This window comes from Botryllus schlosseri, chromosome 16 (assembly GCF_051294905.1).
Source record: "Botryllus schlosseri isolate E-star chromosome 16, Bs_hap1, whole genome shotgun sequence".
NCBI lineage: Eukaryota > Metazoa > Chordata > Ascidiacea > Stolidobranchia > Styelidae > Botryllus > Botryllus schlosseri.
Genome location: NC_137251.1, coordinates 17,955,938 through 17,980,709, shown reverse-complemented (window position 1 = coordinate 17,980,709; position 24,772 = coordinate 17,955,938). Strand labels below are relative to the sequence as shown.

Below are 24,772 nucleotides of genomic sequence, written 5' to 3'. Positions count from 1 at the left end.
ACATGTCGATTTGCAGGTGCGCACGCAGAGATACCGTAGGCCATCTACTCTCTGAATTAGACAAGCAAATGCCCGTTCTTTGGTGACAGCATTTTAATCATACGGCGAAATTCGACAGTGTGTTATTGTGTGTGCCTGCGAATTGGAATTCAATCCCGCGCATGATCGTGTATTGCTGTAAGGATCTGCTAACATAAAGAGAGAAACGCATCCCAGAACGTCGGTATAGTCCGCGAACAATTTTCGCGATGCGAGCTCTTCAATTCGATGCCCTACCCGAATCCCATGGGGTTGGATATAATAGGGAAGAATTAGTGATTGAATGGTCGCTTTCCCGTATGTAATCATCTTTTCTGTTTATTTATTCTCGTCGTCATATTCCTGAATTGTCACTCAATGTGTGTGCATTGTTTAATTCGTTACTGACACGGTGTAGCCTACTTCACACCAGATTCTTAGTGGTACTATAGCTCTGCATTTATTCGGCTCTGTTGAGGGATAACTTTCTATATTCCAGTAAACTTGATCGACACCGGGCGGACTGGTAACGAGCTCCGCATTATCTAATTTCAACCCTTTGGGTTTTTGATAGAAAGCGAATTTCTGGTCGCAACATACGCTCATGTTGCCCTTGCTGCAGTTACACTTGATCAATCCCACAATTTCAAGATTACAGTCAACTGTATGTCTTGATATGATCAAGTGCAGCTCCGGTATTTAAACGTCGCACCAGTGTTTTGATGCGGTACCCAGCAATGTCGTGGAGTGAGTTCTCATGCGACTATGACGTTTTCGACAGTCGACATAGCGTAATTATGACGTCACAGGAATGTACATACCCACACAAAATACGACGGCTCCTGGCGCAACGGCAGTTATTGACTACATGACTTTACCATTCGATAGTTTATGGACCGGAGCTGGAGCCGGAGCAGCGGTATCAATGAGCTTATTCGGAGCTTGGAGCAGTGTTGGGATCAAGTCACTACCTTCGAGTCACGAGTCATCTCGAGTCATTGCACATTTTGATTCGAGTCAAGTCAAGTCACTCGTTTTTTGGAGGTGACTCGAGTCAAGTCAAGTCAAGTCAAGTCACAATTCAAGTCAAATTGAATTTTCGAAGTATGAGTGATCATTTAAAGTCATTATGTTTTGCTAGCTGTGTAGAGAGATCAGTTGGTCATTTATCTTAAATCAAATACTGAATATAAAGTTAATTATACATGCAAAAATGCGTTGTATCGCTCACGCACACGTAGAAATAAATGTTAATAAAATAGGTCAGTAACTGTATAGCTACATCACGGGTGTCAAACATACGGCCCGCCAAATGATTTCATTCGGCCCGCGAAGCAATTCTGAGTATAGGTTGAAAATTGGATGTGTTTTATCCAGCACATTTCTCGAATTTGTAGTTAGAAATACTACTAATAAATATTCCTTCAAGATAGCAAATTTCAAGTATGTTCATAGGCCACGTTATAACCACCCGACAGCGGAGTTGTGAGTTCTAGTCATCGTCAGAAGAAAATCGCTGACATTGACACCAAATTCTGAGAATGCAAAAAAGTGCATATATTGAGTTGAAAGCTAGTAATATCTTGGAATGATTTGACTGGTGCGACCCTCGAGTGATCTGAATATTTGAATCCGGCCTCCGACGTCAGCTGAGCTACATGCTACATTCTGTTATTACCAGCCAAAATAGTGGATAGAATACGAAGCCTCGAGAAGTTGAAAGAAATTGACATCGTACAATACAATAACCATCTATAGCAAGGGCGGGCAACATATGGCCCGCGGACATTTTTCTGTCTTATATGATAATGTGGCCGGCGGCTACAGTCTGCCGAGATTCTCCGCTACTTGCTTACTACCTCAAATTTTAGAGACTGTATTTCATTATATACATAGGGATGGTGTGAACGTGAGGTTCACGTTCGCGTTCTGTGTGTGAACCTCGGAAAATTTGAGGTTCGTGTTCACAACAGAACCTTGGTAGGTTCTGCACTGTGAACCTTTTTCATATATTGCAATTTTCACTTCATTATAACATCTTTGGTTCAAAATTTATTGACTTTCAGCTGCGGGCCACTCTATGCATGGAGCTGGCAGCATAACCATTCAACACTAAACGAGCATGCCCTTGTCAATCTCAAAAAATTTACTTGTATTGTTACAAAAGTTTGCTCGAAATATCCAGCTTTCCGTTTGTGCATATTTAGTGTCTCTGTGCTGTGAGCTTGACCCGCAATCACATGACATCAAGAGCGAAATACACTGTATTTTGTCAGCGAGTGATCCTTATTCAACCTATCAATGAGATTGATATCATCTTCTGATGTAAAAATCTAGCAGGCGTACGGGGTCAATCTTGACTACATATGTATACTGTATCATAAAAACCAAATCCGTGCGACTGGGGTGCTGGCTATACTGCTGTATAACTTGTTAATGGGGTAATATTGGTAGCAAGTATAGAAACCCATTTTACACTCTGCTCAATATCCATGTGGCAATACTCAGACGCCGAATTCATTGTCCGATCAGGTCGAAATTGTTGGCAAAGCGACGCAAGATACTGATTTTATGGGATTATTATATCATTTGATTGCCTCAGTTGATACATTTGGCGACGTTTAAAACGTCAATATGTACTTAGGTACTGAGCTATTATGTGGCCCCGAATCGTCGCTCGGTATCGTGTACAGTAGACTAATATAGGCAATCACCTAATTGAAATATGGGGTTGAAATTAGCAATATGACGTCACGTGACGTCATGAGGTTCACGTTCGTGTTCACACAGAACCTTACAAAAAGGTTCACGTTCACACGAACCTGAACCTTTCAGAGGTTCACACCATCCCTAATATACATGTATGCGCACATTGCGCAGCGTGCGAGTGGAGCTTGCGTAAGTTCGTCTAAGCGAGAAGACTTGCATTATCGGCATTTACGATGTACTCAACTCTAATATCGTTTGTGGTAATCGTGGTGTTTGCAGTCTACAATGGTTATTCACACCGGACCGATATTTCCAATTTTTGATTCCGTAACCGCCGACTTGTAGCACGGCACACTTGTAGGCTTTTGTATGACACCGCTTATGCCAGAGGTCGCCCATTCAAAACAGGTCGCGGGCCACTATTCAAATTTCGTAGATGCCGTGGTCCACATGTATTCAATATCGAGATACAATAGGCCAGTGCTCTTCAACCTTTTCCGACGTGGTACACCCTTTTAACGTTTGCTCAAAACTCGTACACCCCTGTCCATTAGGGGTCTTCAAAAATGACTTTTTTCCTCAAATCGTACTGGCTACTTGATAAAATTGTTAGGTTACCTAACTTAAGCCTACACACCAAATTTGGTTCAATTCTAACCAGTAGCCGCATGGCTACGGAAGAAGAAAGTTTCTATTTATAATATAAAAATAAATAACTAAAAATGTGAAATTTTTCTGTTCACCCCATAAAAGTATTAGGTTGTCTATAAAAATGATGTTCTTCAAATTTGGTTCAATTCCAACCAGTAGAAGCGGAGTTATTGCCGTCAAAAAATTTGGATTTGAATAAAATAATATTTGGTCACAGAGTCTATTCGCAGCCAGTTAGGCCGCCCGCCACGCAAATTGGAATTTATTTCGTGTCAGCCCCAAAACAGCATGACATTACGAACGATATTCAACCTAAATGTAACAGTATAGAGGAGAGGGTATGTAAAGCTACTGCTGCAGAAGCGGTAATTCTGATCAGCGATGATAGCAGGCGCGCCAGCCTACTGCGTATCAGGCCTGCCCCACACCACACACAGTCGATAGTAGCACACGGGCTGCAAGAGATGTCAGTAACCTCAGATCGTATGCCGCTATACGCAGTCTATTGTCGCTAATTTGCATCACTAATAACAAAATACTAAATTGAAAATGTATGGCGAAATATTGGACATAAAATCGGCATTTTAAAACAAAAGGGTTTCGATTTCAACATGGAGGCTGTTTCGACCCTGGCTGGCTACGTCACTTCATTTATGTGCATTGCGGTATTTATTAACGTCGGATAGGAAGTAGCGATTCAAGAAGTCTGAGCTATCGCGGCGGTTTCGTCAAAAATCACTAAAAGACAAATGACTAGCTGAACACATGTTTGTTAACTGCATACTTTCCAACACAAAACGGAAGTATTTGTCTATTGCCGACGGCTAAATGAATAGGAGAAATATTTGCTTATGACATCACAATCACGCGGTGTACAGTATTACACTTGAGATAACATCGTACCATATTGCTCATTAGAGAGAGAGAATCTTTATTCGTATACATTACATATCAACATAACACTACAAAAATGTTACAGTGAAATGCGACATGCAAGGTAGACGGGAGGCTCGATATGACAAAGTCTTCAGAGCCGAGCCACCCGGGACAGGAGCAGTTTTCACAGTCGATAACTAATGAAGAAAAAATTAAAATAAACTAACGAACGAAAGGGAAAATAAGACACAGTATCATGGACCAATTTGAAATACAACGCAAATACAATTTAGCGGTAGTTAGAGATAAGAGATTGAAAACATTGTTTTTTAAAAGCACAAGAGTCTAAATTGCGGAGATTAGGTGGCAGCTTATTCCAAACATTGACACCAATAAAACTGATTGAATTTTGCACTAGACTGGTAGAGTGGTGTTGCACAGACAGAGACAAGTTAGTAGAAAATCTGGTATGATGTTGGTGGGTATCCGAAGGTATCTTGAACAGATTATCAAAATATAGTGGCAGTTCACCCTGATGATAGCTATGCATGAATTTCATTACCTCAAATTTGAAAATGTCTTCCACTTTCAATATTCTAACGCTACGATACATGCTATTACAATTCTCATATCTAGATTTCCGACAGAGAATTCGTATGTTAACCTGTGCGTCAACCTGTCTGACCCATAAACCTGTCTTCGTGATAGCTAGCCATCGGCTCATTGTAATTCGGATCTGGTAAACCCCTGTACACCCCATCCGAGTGGTACACCCTTTGAAAATTCTGGTACACCCTAGGGTGTACGACAACCCCGGTTGAAGAGCACTGCAATAGGCTACACAGATGAACAACGACGCTATCTCATCACCTACTCAGCCCTAATGAATTGATATTTTGGTAAATTTGGGGTGCCGGGCTTATCGAACGCCTTGAAATATTAATTAGGGATTGCACCGCGTGTTGATTGATCAGAGCATAGTGTCGAGCGAGATAGTGTAATGGTTATGGTGCGGCTTCTCGATCGGGTAGTCGTGGGTTCGATCCCCGGCCGGGTCAGATCAAAGACTCGAAAACTGGTATCCACGGCTATCCTGCTAGGCGCTCAGCAATCACGGATAGCATGGAGGAGAAGGAAAAAACGGGGGTAAAATTTAGATTATCGAATAATGTATCGATTCAGCAATCCGGCCCGCCAAGTACTTATTTTTCGCATATCCGGCCCGCCGACTGGAGAAGTTGCCCAATACACGTTCGTGAGAATTTAACGCATAAAATATATTCGTTCGATTTAAATCATACTAAAGGGTTGGTAAATGTGAGCGCTGTGCAATGTAAGGACAGAGCCGAGCCGTCCAGTAAACAGCGATGCGTTGCTATTAGATTAATCTGCTTTTGCGACAACGCAAGCTGTTATCATGTCGATTGCGGTCAGTGTATTTGTGATGTAACAATGTAGAATCATTGAAACGTACCATGAGTGAATGACTGGTTTGTCTCACAAGTGACACCGGCGTATCGTGAATAATCCGAACATGGACAAAATACATTAATTTAGTCGACACCGTTCACTTGCTGACTTGAAATTGACTCGTAAATTTTGCTCCGAGTCAGGAGTGAATCCACGTTTTTGAAGCGCCGAGTCAAGTCAAGTCAAGTCATTTTTGCAAAGTGACTCGATTCAAGTCAAGTCATACGAAAAAATTGACTCGAGTCATCCCAACACTGGCTTGGAGCCGGAGCTTATTCATCATAGAAGAGAGCTCCGGAGTTGGATCAGTTCAAAAAAATTTGCCAGCTTCAAAGCCCTGCCAGAAACCAACCTTGCGTTGTAGTAAGTGGCGCTTTAAATGACGCTTCGATTGATTTGATACCTTGGTTGCCGGGTTCGCATTAGTTTTTCTATTTTGAAAAATGATCTAAAATATTCAGAAATGAGCCGCCGATAGCATCCGCTTCATTGACATTCTTCTGATAGTCATCCATCTATATTTAATTTTCGTCTCCGCGGCGCCATAGTATAGGGTCGTTTCCCCTAGTTTGGGAATCCCTGCTCTATACTATATATAGGCTACGGTAGATACTCGAGATATATTGTATATTTCGTCGCTGTGGAATCAAAGTAACTTATGTCCATTTTAAATTTTTGACAAAATTAACTTTATATAAAGCTTTCATTTTCTTTCAACCATATCTTAGCCATGGTTAACTTTGAAACACTCGGACAAACATACTCATGACTAAGACCAACATACTCATGACAAACATACTCATGACTAAGACATGATCGGAAAAATATGAAAATTTCATTTCAATTTGACTTTCTATCAATTTGAAATATGATCTCATTATTTGAACATAACCTACATTGATTCCATCTCTACGATTTAGCCTAGTTATTTAATCGAGACTTTACAAGTTGCAGTCACCCGATTTTTTTTAGATTATCTTCTACACGCTATTGCATGTCAACCTCTCACCGAGACGATATTTGGGGAAGTATACTATGGTACTTGCAAAATCGCGTATGGTAAAAATGTGTAAAAGAGGCATTGGACATGCACATAAAAATCATTAGAAAATGCGCTGATGAGGAAGTGGTTCTTGGGGGAGTGGCGCAGTGAGAGCGTGCTCGACACATATTCCGTATTCTTTTGTTGCTGCACCCGACCATGTGGCCTCGGTGGCGCAGTAGGGAGCGCGTGAGTCTCATAATCTCAAGGTCGTGAGTTCGATCCTCACTCGGGGCAGCATTTTGCTGGGGAGGTGACGTAGGTAGCATGTCGAACAAGGCAACTCTTTTTGAATTGTGTTGTAGGCTACTAACTCCTGTAGTCTTATTTTGATATAAAATAACCTTTTTCCTGACGAACGCGGATCAACTGACATTAATTTCGGGTTACCAAATTTTGAGATCCGAAAAAGGACACTTTACAAAACAATCTGAAAGCTCTAGCACCGGAGAAAAAAAACGGTGATTTTTTCGACCGATTGTACTGTGTTGACTAAAAAAAGAGCCTCTTGGAGGTACAGAACTTCAATACACAATTAAATAGTATATTCATATTGAAATGAACCCGAATATGAAAATGGCAAATGTCTGAACAGCAGGCTTGGTTCGTTTCCTGTAGCATTTTCAGGAAAACCAGAAATTAGATTAAAATGGGAATTAGAGCATCGAAACATTTCCCAAATTAGATTATAACTATATTACCAGCATTTCGCTTTGATTCTAATTTGAATTCTAAGTGGAATTGTCTATGTTGTTCCAATCCTGCTCAGTGGTTTCCAAACATCAATCAATCAATCAAACATTTTTATTCATATTTTCATCATTTCAAAACACCACAAAACTGCGATAGCCTACAATGAAAAAAAAAAGAAAGGTGTCGAAACAACTTGGAGTAGTCTTCAAGATCAGACACCCATCGTGACCTAGGCGAAGTAAAGAAGAGGCATGCACAGTTGCACACTGAATGAAAAGTAATGCAAAGAATATAAGACGCAAGCGACAAAATGAGGTGGCATGTGGCGGAAGGCGAGGCGAGGTCGATGTTAGGTCCTGGTCCGGTAATCATGAAGGCTGACTAGTAACTTCAATCAACCAATCAATCAGGTTTAATAATATTTTCATCGTTTCAAAACATCACAAGACTGCGATACAATGAAAAGATAGGAAGGTGTCGAAACAACTTGGAGTAGCCATTGAGATCAGACACCCACCTTAGCCTAGGCGAAGTAAATAAGAGGCATGCACAGTTGCACACTAAATGAAAAGTAATGCAGAGAATATAAGACGCAAGCGACAAAATGAGGTGGCCAATGTTCCCTCTAAGCTGCGCACGTGCGCAAATGCGCAGTGCTGAAACGGTCTCTGCGCACAGAAAATCTACGTTGCGTACAAAAAATCAAAATCGATGTTTTTTTTAGTAGTTGTTGCGCACTGTTGTCCAATGGACCACGCATGCGCGCAGATTCGTGAAAATTAAGATGGAACATTGCCAGGGCCAAATCGTGTTATCACTGAAGTCTGAAACCGACGTACAAATGCCCCCCGCAAAGGTAACTGTTGCGCTCCGTGAAGAAATTAGACTTCACAATCACCTGCGCCTCACGGAAAATATTTTTTTAGTAGGGCCTCGTACACGTGAGCGATACTGATATCATTTCAATAGCGCATTATTTTCTGGGAATGGCGAAATAACCTGGTTTAACAAAGTTATAAATATCAATGGGCTAGCTCGAAGTTAATCTGCGAGAAACTAACGAATGATAGTCTTCTTCGCGTGGCATGAACATTGCGTAAGATTTACTCAGGACCGTTACTTTCGCACCCCAAACCTCCCAATTGGAGGGGCCGAGCTTGAAGAGGGTCCAAAATTATTTCGAGAAATAACATAAATCGTGGTGTATTTTTGAAATTTTTCAGGATTTTTTTTTCGCGCTACGCGCGTTTTATTATTGTAAGATATCTGATTATTGGGTACCCTTTCCCAACAAAACTTAGACATGATTTATAGAAATGGGCAGTTGGGCGTGGGCCATTACCGCAACATGACGCGCCAAGACATATGAAGGTAAAGGCTATGTAACATGCGAATCCATGAAGTGCGCCAGAACGATCAGCAGCGAGAAAACGTTGGGCGAAAAAGACTTCCCCGGTGCTGACTGAAAACTTCGATATATACAAATATATGTGTAATTGTCCACGTCCATGGGCGTCTAAATGGCTGGCGCCGAATGTTCCTGTCCTGGCGATCCGAGTCCCACAACACCACAAATGCCTTATCGAGGGAACATTATTTTCCAGTTAAGAAATACCAATCTGAAATCGTGTACGTCTTTTATCTTGGTACGTTTTGGCGATTTCAATATCTTTTGACATAGCAGATAGGGGGTCACGAAGTAGCATCATGTAACGAAGTCATTATATCAAGGGGTACGCCCGAAGATGTTTTATTATTATTTAGAGGGCCTATCTATTCCAACACACCTCACTGGATCAGCTCTACCGGTAAATCTGATTGTGTGAGCAGGGAGAGGATAAAAATTGATAGCAATATATATGCAATTCCCAATCATATTGGCCGATGCAATCATGAATTATAGAAATTTTTTCGCGCTTAGCGCGTTTAGGGTCCCTTCTACTAAATGGGCACCCAAGGTACATGATAGGTACCGGAAGAAGCCTAGAGCCGTAGGGGGGTCTGGGGGCGGAGCCCCCCAGTAGTTAATTTATCACCCTATTGGAGGGTGGTTGCGCACTGTTGTCCGAGGGCCTGCGCAGTGAGTTGGCGTGCTTGCGCAGACTCTTGAAAAATTAGAGGGAACATTGGAGGTGGCATGTGGCGGAGGGCGAGGTCGATGTTAGGTCGTGGTCCGGTAATCCTGAAGACTGGCTAGTATTGACTTGTATACTTGTCGCTCCCTTATCAAGCTTACCATATCTTTATCGCCTCCTAAATGCCGCGTTCAGCAGTAAAACTTATCCTTCCACTTCTCTTTAGTGTTCAAATCGGTTGTATCCACTTACACAAGTAGTTTTTATACAATATTTCTTCTTCAACACATCTCTCAACATCGCCCACTTCTGGAACTACTGGGTAACATTCGTATTCAATAAATTGCAACTTCAATAGCACTGCATTTTCACCACCAAGCGGTCGCGTTTATGGCTCTTGCGTCGCTTATGTTACTTCGAAATACTAAGACAAGCGACTTTTCGAATAAATATATAAACCCAAGCCATAGAATGAAATGAATCATTATTATATCACCTTATTTATTGGCCAGTATCTATTGACTTTTCTTTTTTCAAAGGTCAGATAATGTAAAGTTAATGTTTGATGAGGGTGTGATTAGACTTGTTGACATCCAAGTTCGTATCGATCATTGCGGTCCATGTCCCTCAAATTTCAACGACTACTTTACCTCGGAGACAAAAGCGCGCAAGTACAGCACACGCGCGTCAACGAAGAACAACTATCGTATGATCAGGACGGAATACAAGAAAACGCATTGCTCTATCAAGTATGCCGGACCCCAATTGTGGAACAGCATCTCGCCGGCTATCCGACAGTCGTCGAACATGTCCTCATTCAAGTCGAAATACAAGCACTTTCTTCTAAATGAATACTAGCCAGCCTTCAGGATTACCGGGCCACGACCTAACATCGACCTCGCCCTCCGCCACATGCCACCTTATTTTGTTGCTTGCGTCTTATATTCTCTGCATTACTTTTCATTCAGTGTGCATGCCTCTTCTTTACTTCGCCTAGGCCAGTGGTTCCCAACTTTTTTCGGCTCATCGCCCCCTTTTCAAACTCCACACCGATCATCGCCCCCCCAAATATTGGGAACCGGAAAATGGGCATACAGACTGAAATCACCGGCGAGTTGACTAAGAAAAAAGGTCAACTTTTTGGCTCGACCTCGAAATTACACTTTTCCAGCTGAATTTTGGTGAGTTGACTAAAAAAAAGGTGATTTCTCCGAAGGACCGTAACAGCACTTCGTCAGCCCCCCCCCCATCCCCCCGATACGTTGGTCTTGATCCCCGCTCCATAGAGCGAGAAGGCAAACTTCTGAACCCCTCAGACCCAACTCCCCCGATACTTTTTACCGCTACTTCTGAGCACAAATTGTTGGACTCTTAAGTTAGTCGGTTTAATTCGCGCGAAGAATTTCTATCATTCATGATTGAATCGGTCAATACGATCGGGAATTGCACATATATTGCTGTCAATTTTTATCCTCTTTCTGCTCATGTATTCAGATTTACGGGTAAAGCTGAGTGAGGTGTCTTGGAAAATGTAGAGCCCGTAAAAAATAATTGACCGTATTCGGGCGGACCTGTGGGTATAATGACTTTGTTACGTAATGAAATTTCGTGGCCTGTCTGCTATGTCAAAAGATATTCACATCGCCCATACGTACTAAACTAAAAGACGCACACGATTTTAAATTGGTATTTCTGCACTGGCAATTAATATTTCTCTGCGAGATGGAATTTTGTGGGGTTCTGATTGCCAGGACAGGAACATTTGGCGCGAGCCATTTAGGTGCCTATGGACGATTAAATATATATGTATATCGTATATATATCGAAGTCGGTAAGCATGAAGGCAGTCCTTTTCCGCCAAGGTTTTCTCGTTCTGGCACACTTCTCGGAGTCGCATATTACATGGCCTGAAACTATGTCTTGGTGCATCATGGTGTGATAATCGATGATGCCGAGATGCCCATTTCTACAACTCATGCGTATTATTTCTTGGGGGATGGGGATCCAATAAACAAGAAACATGTGACCACGAAATGGCGCGCATCGTGAAAATCTTTTGAAAAAGTTGCCTAAATTTCCAAAATAATACGCTATAATTAACGTTAATTCACAAAAAAATTGTGTGCCCCCTTTGAGCTCGGGGCCCCCCATCCCAATTGGGGGTTTGGGCGTGGCAGTTACGGTCATGGACGCCAATATTGCCATTTCAACGCGCCATCGCCCCCCTATCGCCCCCTTCGTCCGTTTTCGCCCCCCTATCGCCCCCTTGACTATTTTTGCCCCCCTGGGGGGCGATATCGCCCACGTTGGGAACCACTGGCCTAGGCCAAGGTGGGTGTCTGCTCTTAAAGGCTACTCCAAGTTGTTTCGACACATTCCTATCTTTTCATTGTATCGCAGTCTTGCGATGTTTTGAAACGATGAAAATATCAATAAACCTGATTGACTCATTGATTGATCCGACACTGAATACTGTGCAGAGTTATATTCTGTATCATCATTGTTGCCGTCCGTTTGTTTTGTTTTTCGAAAATAAAGACTCTTTCGGTCTCCTCCTCTCTCTCTATGACTTCCCCTCTTTCCTGATTCGGCCAGCCCCCAACGATTTATGTCAAAATCGAAAAGAGTTACAGTGCGCGTGCGTGTTATCATTCGGTACATAGCCGCATTACCAGTCATGCGTTCACTTGACCATGTCAATGGGATAAGCCAGTAGCTGTAAGCAAAAAGTTTCTGCGCATCACCGCGGAACCGGAGTAGTATATTCGTGGTCTCTCGAGGCGTAAAATGCCGGAAGCCAAGAATGTTGTATTTCGGAAGTCAGAAACGCAGCATTTTGAGCTAGCTAGCAGTCGAAAATCGGCCTATGGAGCTTCGGAAAAGCGTCATTGTGGCGCTTCATGGACGCGCATTGTGTATTTCGTCGAGCTAATTACATTGTATATTGTGCATATGGTTGATTTTCCACGAGCGGATTTTGAAAACAGGTGTTCAAGCGCGCAGTGACCCAAATATTATGTGCAACAAAGGACTCTGACATCCTGCCGAGACCAATAAATACCTGTGGTAAATGTGATACCGGGAATCAATGTTTGACAAGCTGCATGTAGTATTAACCATGCACGCCTTAAAATGCACGGCCCTTGCGCTAAGTAGACATGATAAATCTACAATCGCTCAACACACAACATGACTCTGCATGACAAAATTATTACGCGTGGATATACAATCACTGTGTTAATTTTCACATCCGAAATCCAGATGATCTTATCTCAACCGAATCCATGTGGTAGGCCTATATTGCAATATATCGTGATGCTGTGTCGCAGAATCTTATGATGTGATTATCAGCTAATATTTCACAAACCTAATCCTTTACACTAATCAAGGCCATCAAACAGTAGTATCAAGGGTTGAAACCATGCCACTAGTTCAATGATCCGGTTCTGTCCTGTGTCAAAATTGAGTTTCTGGACATGGTATCACCTTTGCGTCCCAACATGTCGACATGTTACAACCCAACAGATTCAATTACTGAAATATCACTTGAACCTTACTCGACAACCTCAAACAGTGCATGTATGTATATGATGAAAAAAAAAGGTTGCATGAGCATTAGGGTTGTTCAGAATTGACCGACTTTCAAAAAGTCTAGGTTTTCAGTCCGTTTCCCATGCCTTATACCTTAAAAACAAATTCTGGCTACTTTTTTTGTAATTCATCCCCTGCATCCGTGTGCATTTTGCCGTTTTTTCATGCACCAAAAAAATTCTTCGGAATTTGGGGATTCCCCCGTTGTGAGTGACTCGACAGCAATCGCATGTGTTCTCATTGACGTGAAGCGGATGTTCTAGCGTTGATGACGCGCTAGGCACGGCAGTGAAATGGGGATCATTGATTACTCTGGTGTTTTGCTGCTTTGTTGTTGAAGAACTGTGTTTACGATTGAGGTGCAGGACTTACCACTGCTATCATCGTAGCACGATTTTCATATAAACGGAAATAAAAAATGAGTCACCATGAACATGAAAATACAAAATGTGCTAAATCTACAATAGTAGGACTATTATAACTAGTTTATCGATTAAGATATAGCTTAATAAACTAGCACTGTCGTTTTAAGTCAACGGGAATCAAATACACATCGATAAAAAAAGTCATGTATGAATTGCGCTGATGAGTAGCGCGTCTAAATGTTTTTCCAATTTCAAATAAAATCATCCAGGACCGTTTTCCAAGGACAAATATGGTTTTCATATACTCCAATGATCATAAACGTTGATATAAAAGTAAATTCAAACAATTCTAGGTCCGACACGATGTCCAACTATCACTTTGAATATGTCCTGTCAATACGCGTAAATTGCGATTATCAGCCGCGCCTATGTACCATTTTCAAAGTTCATTTAGCAATACCCCGGACAGTTTCCCGAGGACCAATCTGGTTTTAATATACTCCAATGATCATAAACGTTGATATAAAAGTAAATTCAAACAATTCTAGGTCCGACACGATGTCCAACTATCACTTTGAATATGTATTATCAATACGCGTAAATTGCCATTATCAGCCGCGCCTATGTACCATTTTCAAAGTTCATTTAGCAATACCCCGGACAGTTTCCCGAGGACAAATATGGTTTTCATATACTCCAATGATCATAAACGTTGATATAAAAGTAAATTCAAACAATTCTAGGTCCGACACGATGTCCAACTATCACTTTGAATATGTATTATCAATACGCGTAAATTGCCATTATCAGCCGCGCCTATGTACCATTTTCAAAGTTCATTTAGCAATACCCCGGACAGTTTCCCGAGAACAAATATGGTTTTCATATACTCCAATGATCATAAACGTTGATATAAAAGTAAATTCAAACAATTCTAGGTCCGACACGATGTCCAACTATCACTTTGAATATGTCCTATCAATACGCGTAAATTGCGATTATCAGCCGCGCCTATGTACCATTTTCAAAGTTCATTTAGCAATACCCCGGACAGTTTCCCGAGGACAAATATGGTTTTCATATACTCCAATGATCATAAACGTTGATATAAAAGTAAATTCAAACAATTCTAGGTCCGACACGATGTCCAACTATCACTTTGAATATGTCCTATCAATACGCGTAAATTGCGATTATCAGCCGCGCCTATGTACCATTTTCAAAGTTCATTTAGCAATACCCCGGACAGTTTCCCGAGGACCAATCTGGTTTTAATATACTCCAATGATCATAAACGTTGATATAAAAGTAAATTCAAACAATTCTAGGTCCGACACGATGTCCAACTATCACTTTGAATATGTCCTATCAATACGCGTAAATTGCGATTATCAGCCGCGCCTATGTACCATTTTCAAAGTTCATTTAGCAATACCCCGGACAGTTTCCCGAGGACAAATATGGTTTTCATATACTCCAATGATCATAAACGTTGATATAAAAGTAAATTCAAACAATTCTAGGTCCGACACGATGTCCAACTATCACTTTGAATATGTCCTATCAATACGCGTAAATTGCGATTATCAGCCGCGCCTATGTACCATTTTCAAAGTTCATTTAGCAATACCCCGGACAGTTTCCCGAGGACAAATATGGTTTTCATATACTCCAATGATCATAAACGTTGATATAAAAGTAAATTCAAACAATTCTAGGTCCGACACGATGTCCAACTATCACTTTGAATATGTATTATCAATACGCGTAAATTGCCATTATCAGCCGCGCCTATGTACCATTTTCAAAGTTCATTTAGCAATACCCCGGACAGTTTCCCGAGGACCAATCTGGTTTTAATATACTCCAATGATCATAAACGTTGATATAAAAGTAAATTCAAACAATTCTAGGTCCGACACGATGTCCAACTATCACTTTGAATATGTATTATCAATACGCGTAAATTGCCATTATCAGCCGCGCCTATGTACCATTTTCAAAGTTCATTTAGCAATACCCCGGACAGTTTCCCGAGGACAAATATGGTTTTCATATACTCCAATGATCATAAACGTTGATATAAAAGTAAATTCAAACAATTCTAGGTCCGACACGATGTCCAACTATCACTTTGAATATGTCCTATCAATACGCGTAAATTGCGATTATCAGCCGCGCCTATGTACCATTTTCAAAGTTCATTTAGCAATACCCCGGACAGTTTCCCGAGGACAAATATGGTTTTCATATACTCCAATGATCATAAACGTTGATATAAAAGTAAATTCAAACAATTCTAGGTCCGACACGATGTCCAACTATCACTTTGAATATGTCCTATCAATACGCGTAAATTGCGATTATCAGCCGCGCCTATGTACCATTTTCAAAGTTCATTTAGCAATACCCCGGACAGTTTCCCGAGGACCAATCTGGTTTTAATATACTCCAATGATCATAAACGTTGATATAAAAGTAAATTCAAACAATTCTAGGTCCGACACGATGTCCAACTATCACTTTGAATATGTATTATCAATACGCGTAAATTGCCATTATCAGCCGCGCCTATGTACCATTTTCAAAGTTCATTTAGCAATACCCCGGACAGTTTCCCGAGGACAAATATGGTTTTCATATACTCCAATGATCATAAACGTTGATATAAAAGTAAATTCAAACGATTCTAGGTCCGACACGATGTCCAACTATCACTTTGAATATGTATTATCAATACGCGTAAATTGCCATTATCAGCCGCGCCTATGTACCATTTTCAAAGTTCATTTAGCAAAACCCCGGACAGTTTCCCGAGGACCAATCTGGTTTTAATATACTCCAATGATCATAAACGTTGATATAAAAGTAAATTCAAACAATTCTAGGTCCGACACGATGTCCAACTATCACTTTGAATATGTATTATAAATACGCGTAAATTGCCATTATCAGCCGCGCCTATGTACCATTTTCAAAGTTCATTTAGCAATACCCCGGACAGTTTCCCGAGGACAAATATGGTTTTCATATACTCCAATGATCATAAACGTTGATATAAAAGTAAATTCAAACAATTCTAGGTCCGACACGATGTCCAACTATCACTTTGAATATGTCCTATCAACACGCGTAAATTGCGATTATCAGCCGCGCCTATGTACCATTTTCAAAGTTCATTTAGCAATACCCCGGACAGTTTCCCGAGGACCAATCTGGTTTTAATATACTCCAATGATCATAAACGTTGATATAAAAGTAAATTCAAACAATTCTAGGTCCGACACGATGTCCAACTATCACTTTGAATATGTATTATCAATACGCGTAAATTGCCATTATCAGCCGCGCCTATGTACCATTTTCAAAGTTCATTTAGCAATACCCCGGACAGTTTCCCGAGGACAAATATGGTTTTCATATACTCCAATGATCATAAACGTTGATATAAAAGTAAATTCAAACAATTCTAGGTCCGACACGATGTCCAACTATCACTTTGAATATGTATTATCAATACGCGTAAATTGCCATTATCAGCCGCGCCTATGTACCATTTTCAAAGTTCATTTAGCAATACCCCGGACAGTTTCCCGAGGACCAATCTGGTTTTAATATACTCCAATGATCATAAACGTTGATATAAAAGTAAATTCAAACAATTCTAGGTCCGACACGATGTCCAACTATCACTTTGAATATGTATTATCAATACGCTTAAATTGCCATTATTAGCCGCGCCTATGTACCATTTTCAAAGTTCATTTAGCAATACCCCGGACAGTTTCCCGAGGACAAATATGGTTTTAATATACTCCAATGATCATAAACGTTGATATAAAAGTAAATTCAAACAATTCTAGGTCCGACACGATGTCCAACTATCACTTTGAATATGTATTATCAATACGCGTAAATTGCCATTATCAGCCGCGCCTATGTACCATTTTCAAAGTTCATTTAGCAATACCCCGGACAGTTTACCGAGGACAAATATGGTTTTCATATACTCCAATGATCATAAACGTTGATATAAAAGTAAATTCAAACAATTCTAGGTCCGACACGATGTCCAACTATCACTTTGAATATGTCCTATCAATACGCGTAAATTGCGATTATCAGCCGCGCCTATGTACCATTTTCAAAGTTCATTTAGCAATACCCCGGACAGTTTCCCGAGGACCAATCTGGTTTTAATATACTCCAATGATCATAAACGTTGATATAAAAGTAAATTCAAACAATACGGTTGGTACGTAAAGCCTCGTTATTCCCGCGTATTGTGAGGGTAAAACCGATGCTAAAATAAGTCGTCGGAAGGGTATACCGAAAGCCTCTTTGCACTGCGGGTGAACTTATCGCATAGCATTTCACAGCTCTGCGGCGTAATTTAACTGTCTAGCGCTGTGGATGGTCCATTTTGTCTGCTAATTGGGGGCCATAAACGACCGAGTGAAACAAATAGTTTGGGGTATATGCGGATATGATTAGAAAACAACGAGCGAATGATGTACCACCACCCCGGCTATTCTCGGTACGACATTGGATCATTTGGCTGTACTATGGTGGGCCCCGACATGGTCGAGTGCGCTCGATCTTTTTCATGTAACGGTAGTTTGGGGCGCTTTTACTATTCACATGTTTACACAGGTCCCCCGTATTCGCGCAATAGCCTGCACAATGCCATCATAGCGTCATTTTTTCGATTTGGCTACGTAAATACCCGACTTTTGTAATCTAGGCCCACATTTTGCGTTACTCGTGGTGTTTTTTGGATATGTTAAGCTAACAAGGAGGACAAATTGACAGAAAGAGAGTACATTTAGGTGAATTGGGTGACATATCTGGGAAATGGAGGACATATGCTCCCCTAAATGAGGTCGCATGGTAACCCTATTAAAATAGGAGGGTCGACGGGGACATCAAATATATCGCACTGTGTTGATGTCAACCCGAAAACGCGAGTTTTGTCAAGTCGCAGATTGATGACTGACAGCGATTGTGTCACGCTCGATTGATCACAGCTGATTTACGTACATCACACCGCATCGTTGACCGTTGACCGTTGACCGCATGTTGACCGGTAAAGTTATTGTCATCGTTGTGTGATTTTCACCAATATACTCCTTGAGGTGCCAAATCTGATCACACTAATAACACCTGTACAGACGAATCAAACAGAATTCCGCCAAAGGGGCGATACCAAGTCTCCTTGTACGTAAATTATTATACAACGACACCTATATTACAACAGAACAATCTTGTCTGGACGGAGGAGGTCACGAAACATCTCCGGACCCGGCGCAGATTTCATCAGTTTTCAGCGAAGCCAGTCTGGATGCGGCCAAATGGTCTTGAGAGTCGGATTTATGCTGTATTTTGCCCTCACAACATGTGAAAATAACAGGACTTTACGTGCTAGCCGGATTTTTTGGACTTGGCAGCCCGAGTATGGTCTGTCACAATTCATTCCCATTATTGCACCACCGAGCGCGATTCAGCCAAATAAGGTCAGTCCACCCCGATGAAGCGAGCTACCCCGATTCGTCACTTGAATCTGACATCGTACTCGCAGTTACCGAGCGGGAAATGCGAGGCTCGAAGGTGTGACGCAGCAATTCTCTGATGGTAACACTTCGCCGATTCAATATATTCGTATAGTATGATGCTGCAAATATGCTCGGCGGTGTTGGCATAACATGTGTTGAGGATATGTTACGGCACACGTGAGTACAACTCATTGTCTGCAGCGAAATTTGTCGACTTCGAGCGACAGTGCGTGGCTGCCGAAGCAATAGTTCCTTAGCATGATATTGTAAATATGCGTGGAGGTGTTGGCATAACAAGTGTTGAGGATATGTTACGGTACACGCGGACACAAGTGATTGTCTGCAGCGAAATTATTCGCCCTCGAACGACAAGTGCGTGGTGAGCTCGTGATCGAGATACCGATTACTAGGTATGTAATGCCGACAGTTAACACGTTGATGCGCGTAAAATTGAGAATCAGCTATTTGTTTAATTACTTATTATATATTCATAATGCTACTTTATATAAGTCAATCCGTGTCGGGGCGCCTAATACAAATTTCTACTACATTTAATCTGGTTCTCGGTATGACTCGAAATGACACACATATTTATAATCATAACAGATCATTTCTCCTCACTATTTAAGTCAACAAAAAAGCAAAAGGTGGATAAGTACGACAGTATGAGACAGACCACAAGCATCACTTTACACAGCCGAACGTATGGACACCTAAAACACGCACCAGAATCCAGCGGATCAGGAGAAAACTATACTGACGTCACGACCGGCAATTATTCCTATGATCCCCCGTACACGAAATTGAATCAACCGCGGAACGACGAGTCAACCAGTTTGACGGGTTATTGCTCCCAAGCCACGAAATTGGACCACGAGACGACGGGTCAGGGCAGGCAACTATTATCAACCCCCGTCCAGGATCTCATGGATCAGAAAAAAACTATAGTGACGTCCCGACCGGCAATTATTCCTATGAACCCCCCCCCCCCCGTACACGAAATTGAATCAAACGCGGATCGACAAGTCATCCAGGGGATTTGACGGGCAATTATTCCCAAGACTCGTCCTTGAATTGACCACGGACCGATAGGTCAGGACAGGTAGCTATTATCAAGCCCCATTAAAAAAAATACTAAATATACAAGTCTCGTGTACCAGAGGTCAGGCGAGGTAGAATCAGGAGTGGAAAAGTACAAGTAGAAGTACTCAAGTCTCATGTCTGAGTACAAAGGTCAATCGAGATTCTTTGTTCGTTTTCTCTCTAGCGTCAATCCCCCTTTTTTATTGCCGCACAGTCAGAAGGGAATTCCCCTCGCGTATTGCTGCAAAACTGAGAATGAGCTAATTCTTTCATTAATTATTATATTGATAATCTTTGTTTGTTTATTATAAATCGCGAATGGGCGTGTCGTGCACATTTATCTAACTACTCGCGTCGGTGCATTATTTTTATCAACCTAACCTCATGCTCATGCGAAGAAATGTAGACTAAAATCGGATGCACTAAAATTAATTTACTCAAGAATATTATATGTTTGTTTGTTTGCTTGTTTTGTGGTATTCATGGTGTTTGTCGACTACTATGATAATTCACATCAGGCCGATATTCCTCATTTTTATTCCGTAAATGCCGACTTATAGCAAGGCCCACTTCTAGGCTTTTTGTAAGACACCGCTTACGCGGATGAGGGGGCGAGGAGGTCGCTGGTTGTTTGGGTAACTGGCAACGAAGGTTCTGCCGCGGTCTCTGTCGACACAGTGCTGTTGACATGAAGCACCGGATCGGTGGAAACATCTGATGAGACACGTCATGAACTCCGTGCCATGTATCGCCATACGTACGCTATAGTAATCCTGTGGGTCATCATAGCCAAGGGGGTAATTTTGCATATCATATGGGATAATGTGACCAAAATGCACCGAATTCATTCAAATCCCAGACCAATTTTTTCCCGCCAAGATTTTCCAGCTAGTCCACACTGGAATTTCGTTACAGTCGGGGTACTAATTCCGAATGACACATAAATAATATATATTCGTATTGAAATAAGCCCCCGGGTATTTTCGGCTGACATTCGACCGGGTAATTGTCAGCAACAGAGAATTCAAACGAATTTTGAACTCCTGATTTTGGCACAAACTAGGTTGGCGTATTTTGATAACAGCTCGTTCTAAGGCTTACAAATGAAAGTGTGAACGGCTTGTTTCGAATGAATTCTTCCGAGATAACCTATTATTACGTTCCGTGCCCGTAACTATAATAAGTATTGGTGCGTTGTTTATATGCGTGGCTATATCTATGACTCTTGTAACAAAGGTTCCACACCCTCTTATAGCGTGCTTGGTGCAAGAGCTATTGTTATTATTACATTATTATAACGTCTCGAAAGAAATAAAACTACAAAAACCTTATTCTGAAATTTGGCTCATACAGTGGGTTTAATCACAACTACGTTACACACGCGTAAAATTCTTTTCAATAATCCACTGAAATCACTATCAAAGTTTGAATGGACGTGTGAACGACGTGCGATGCGATATTGACAAATTTGCGACAACTTTTACTTGAAATGATCTTTCTATCACGATCTTCCGGTTCATTGCGTTGTAACATATGTAAGTAGCTGCAACATAATGTCTGAAACCCAACTTATTTGTCTGACAGATATAACCGTTGCCGTGGAAATTTGGCGTGGAGCTTGCTCTGAAATTCGTGCCATTAGCTGCCGACCGCCAGATAACTAACATTTGTTAAATGTCTGCCGTCTGTTGAACGAAGTGATATGTGATAGGTATAAATTTGTCGGCAATTAGACGCTCCTGCCATGTATGTTGCGCTGCGCATGCGGGAACATATACTCGAAGCGTCAGAGTGCTGCTCTTCTAGTCCGTCATGTGAAAGTCTATTTTAGATAAAACAAGAAATATTTTTATGTAAGTTTAATATCAGTAGAGCGCGACCAACCTCGGATTTCTGACCCGATACCGATAAAACCTAATAGCAGCCGCTTCGCCGATAACCCAGATATATTTAAAAAATTAGAATGTCAGAAATCTACAATTGTAACGTCACTGTGGATTGACTTTGTTATTTAGCTCCTTAAGAATTACAGCCAAAATATAGGCTCGGTATGAATCCTCTGCATACAACTATTTCCGACTACTGTCTCAAACCATAGTGTCCTGCAATGGTGTGGACACAAGCAAATCTCACGGCTCATTGCGATTGGTCTACGTCACACTTTCCATTTGGCTAAAGGCAAATTTGACGGTAATTTTGACTGACTTGCCGAGATCGAAAATTGATGAAATTGGTATCAATTGAAAGCTACCGCGGTACTAATTGCGAAAATATAAATATAAATCTGTTTATGGTCCTGGAACCTTCCAAAATCAGCCTCGAAGGTTTGAATGTAACGGAGTTTGGTATTGTGACGCAACCATGCCGTCTGGGAGCAGGTGAGGAGCAGCGCAAACCGCAAGCGTGTTGGCCATTGTTGCGCAAGCGATTGAGCATTCACACTCTCACTCTCGTGCGCACTTGCTCCAAGCTGTGCCGTATTATTAGTTATTACAGACGGCATTGTTTGCATTTGCAATCTGAGCCCCATCGTACAGATACGAAACGCAGAGGAAAATGGTACACCCCATCCAGAAATAACAATTTGGAATCATATGCGTCTCACGAACGAATGTTTTTCTGGTACGTTTGGGCGATTCCAATATAAATTTCGACTATAACGACAATCCTAATTAGAGGTCCGGAAATAACTATACTTGCAACGAAGTGATTAAAAACTATCCCAATTATTTTGATAACATTAATAGCGCAATTTAGGTACAATTAGAAAATATTACGCGCGCGGTTTTTCACATTAAAACAGTGATGGCACAGAACACCACACAAAGAATGTCCGCGGTGCGAAGTCCCGCAGTAGCCATTCATGGCCTACGAATATCGTAGGCCCCCAGCCAATTCAACCTGGATACTTGGCGTCCATGTGTGTCTAAAGCAGGCCTACTCAGTATAAAGGATATAACTATTATTTTATGTATTTCTGGCCCACTTAATCCATCTCGGTAGTTATTGCTGATATATTGTCTATTTCGTCGCTGTGGATTCTAAGTAACTTATGTTCATTTTACATTTTTGAGAAAATTACCTTTATATAAAGCTTTCAATTCTTTCGTTCATATCTCAGCCATGGTTAGCTTCAAAAAATTGGAAAAACATAATCATGACAATATTAATCGAAGGCAAAATCTGACGCTGATTTAATTTGACTTTGGCAATGACATAGTAACAATAGCCTACTTATCACGACTATATCAAAACCCGGATTAGGCTACACCGCTCAAATCAGTGATGAGCGGATAGTGCTTTTCGAAACTCCGAATCCCTCCGACAACTTTAGTGTCTGAGGAAAATTCCCTCCGAGTCCGAAGAGTTCAATCCCAGACTCCGAGATACTCCGATGAATCTCGTTAAGTATCCAAAACAGTGGCAAGCATGGTACACTTGGTAATGTGTTTTACTAAATTAATGTGATAATAGGGTTGGCGTCATAGTATTGTTTACTCTCCAGTCCCCAATTGTAGTGCAGATGGCTGATTTTTAGGCACTTGGCAATCAATTTTGCATGGTACCCGTCATATTACAACTTTACAAGGTGTCAACTGTCTGTGTTTTGGTTTGTAATCATTGTGGTCAGAGCTATCCAAAGATATCGGAGACAAAAGTTACAATACTCCGAAATTCTCCGAAAATATATATCTGTAGTAAACTCCGACTCCGCTCCGACTGTCACAAAATCGACAAAACTCCGCTCCGAATCCACTCCGACTCCGCTCCGGTGCTCATCACTAGCTCAAATTCTCTGGTATTATACATAGAATTGTGGCATGTAAAAGGTCCACTAGCTGCAATATTATAACCCGACAGTTTGACGATGTCATGATCAATGCTCCCTCTAATTTTGACCCATCTGCCCAGACTCACCAACTCACTGCGCAGAACCTTGGAATACAGTGCGTAACGACTTAAGAAAAAAGGTCATCACTTCAGATTTTTTTTGCGCAACTTGAATTTTCTGTGCGCAGAGACCTTGTCAGCACTGCGCAATTGCGCACGTGCGCAGCTTAGAGGGAACATTGGTCATGATGCATCCTCTCGCATGATGTCTATTACTCATTATTTGAACAAATGATGTCCGGCATAAAATCAATTTCATTCAAATATTTGAAAAATGATTTTTTTCCGTGTCAAGCGTGAATAGTACAATAGTAAATTACATATTCATGATGTTTCTGGAATGACTGTCTTCAAGCTCCCGACAAATAAGGCAAACTTGGAAATTCTGCGTTGAATATCCCTATTGTTCGTGGTGCGGCCCGCGGCGTCATCAAAACTAAGAAACTGGCCAGCGAGCCCGTTTGAGTTTGAGACCTCTGGTGTAGGTTGTGTTGATGAAGTTGTGTTGAATGTCAAGTATAGTAAACAGCGACGCTATTACTTGGTATGCATATCGCAAATTATTATATATGACCGATTCCAGGTAATCCCAACGTTTACGGTGAGTGCAACAATGATATATCGTTATTCTTATGGGTGCGGCGGTGATTCGTACTTTCGGGTATAGGCTGCGGGCGGAATGTCGTACTTTCAACAAAAAAGGCGTGAAAATAGTTTGCTAAATCTAGGAATCAGCCGCATAGTAATGTTTGGGCA

General features: G+C 41.3%; 1 protein-coding gene, 1 long non-coding RNA gene and 1 other non-coding gene across 10 annotated transcripts in view; 2 read left to right on the top strand and 1 right to left on the bottom strand.

The window, feature by feature from the left end:
• The window catches only part of LOC145459256 (uncharacterized), a 128,688-nt gene that overhangs the window by 72,051 nt on the left and 31,865 nt on the right, over window positions 1-24,772 (top strand). The gene's annotated exons all lie outside the window — the stretch shown is intronic.
• Trnam-cau (transfer RNA methionine (anticodon CAU)) lies at window positions 6,931-7,003 on the top strand. The gene has a single exon. It is a non-coding gene; the product is annotated as a tRNA-Met (tRNA).
• Window positions 23,553-24,772, bottom strand: part of LOC145459267 (uncharacterized) — a 182,332-nt gene continuing 181,112 nt past the window's right edge. Inside the window, exon 2 of the long non-coding RNA XR_013921324.1 lies at window positions 23,553-23,907. This is a non-coding gene — a long non-coding RNA (uncharacterized LOC145459267). The remainder of the gene's footprint in view (window positions 23,908-24,772) is intronic.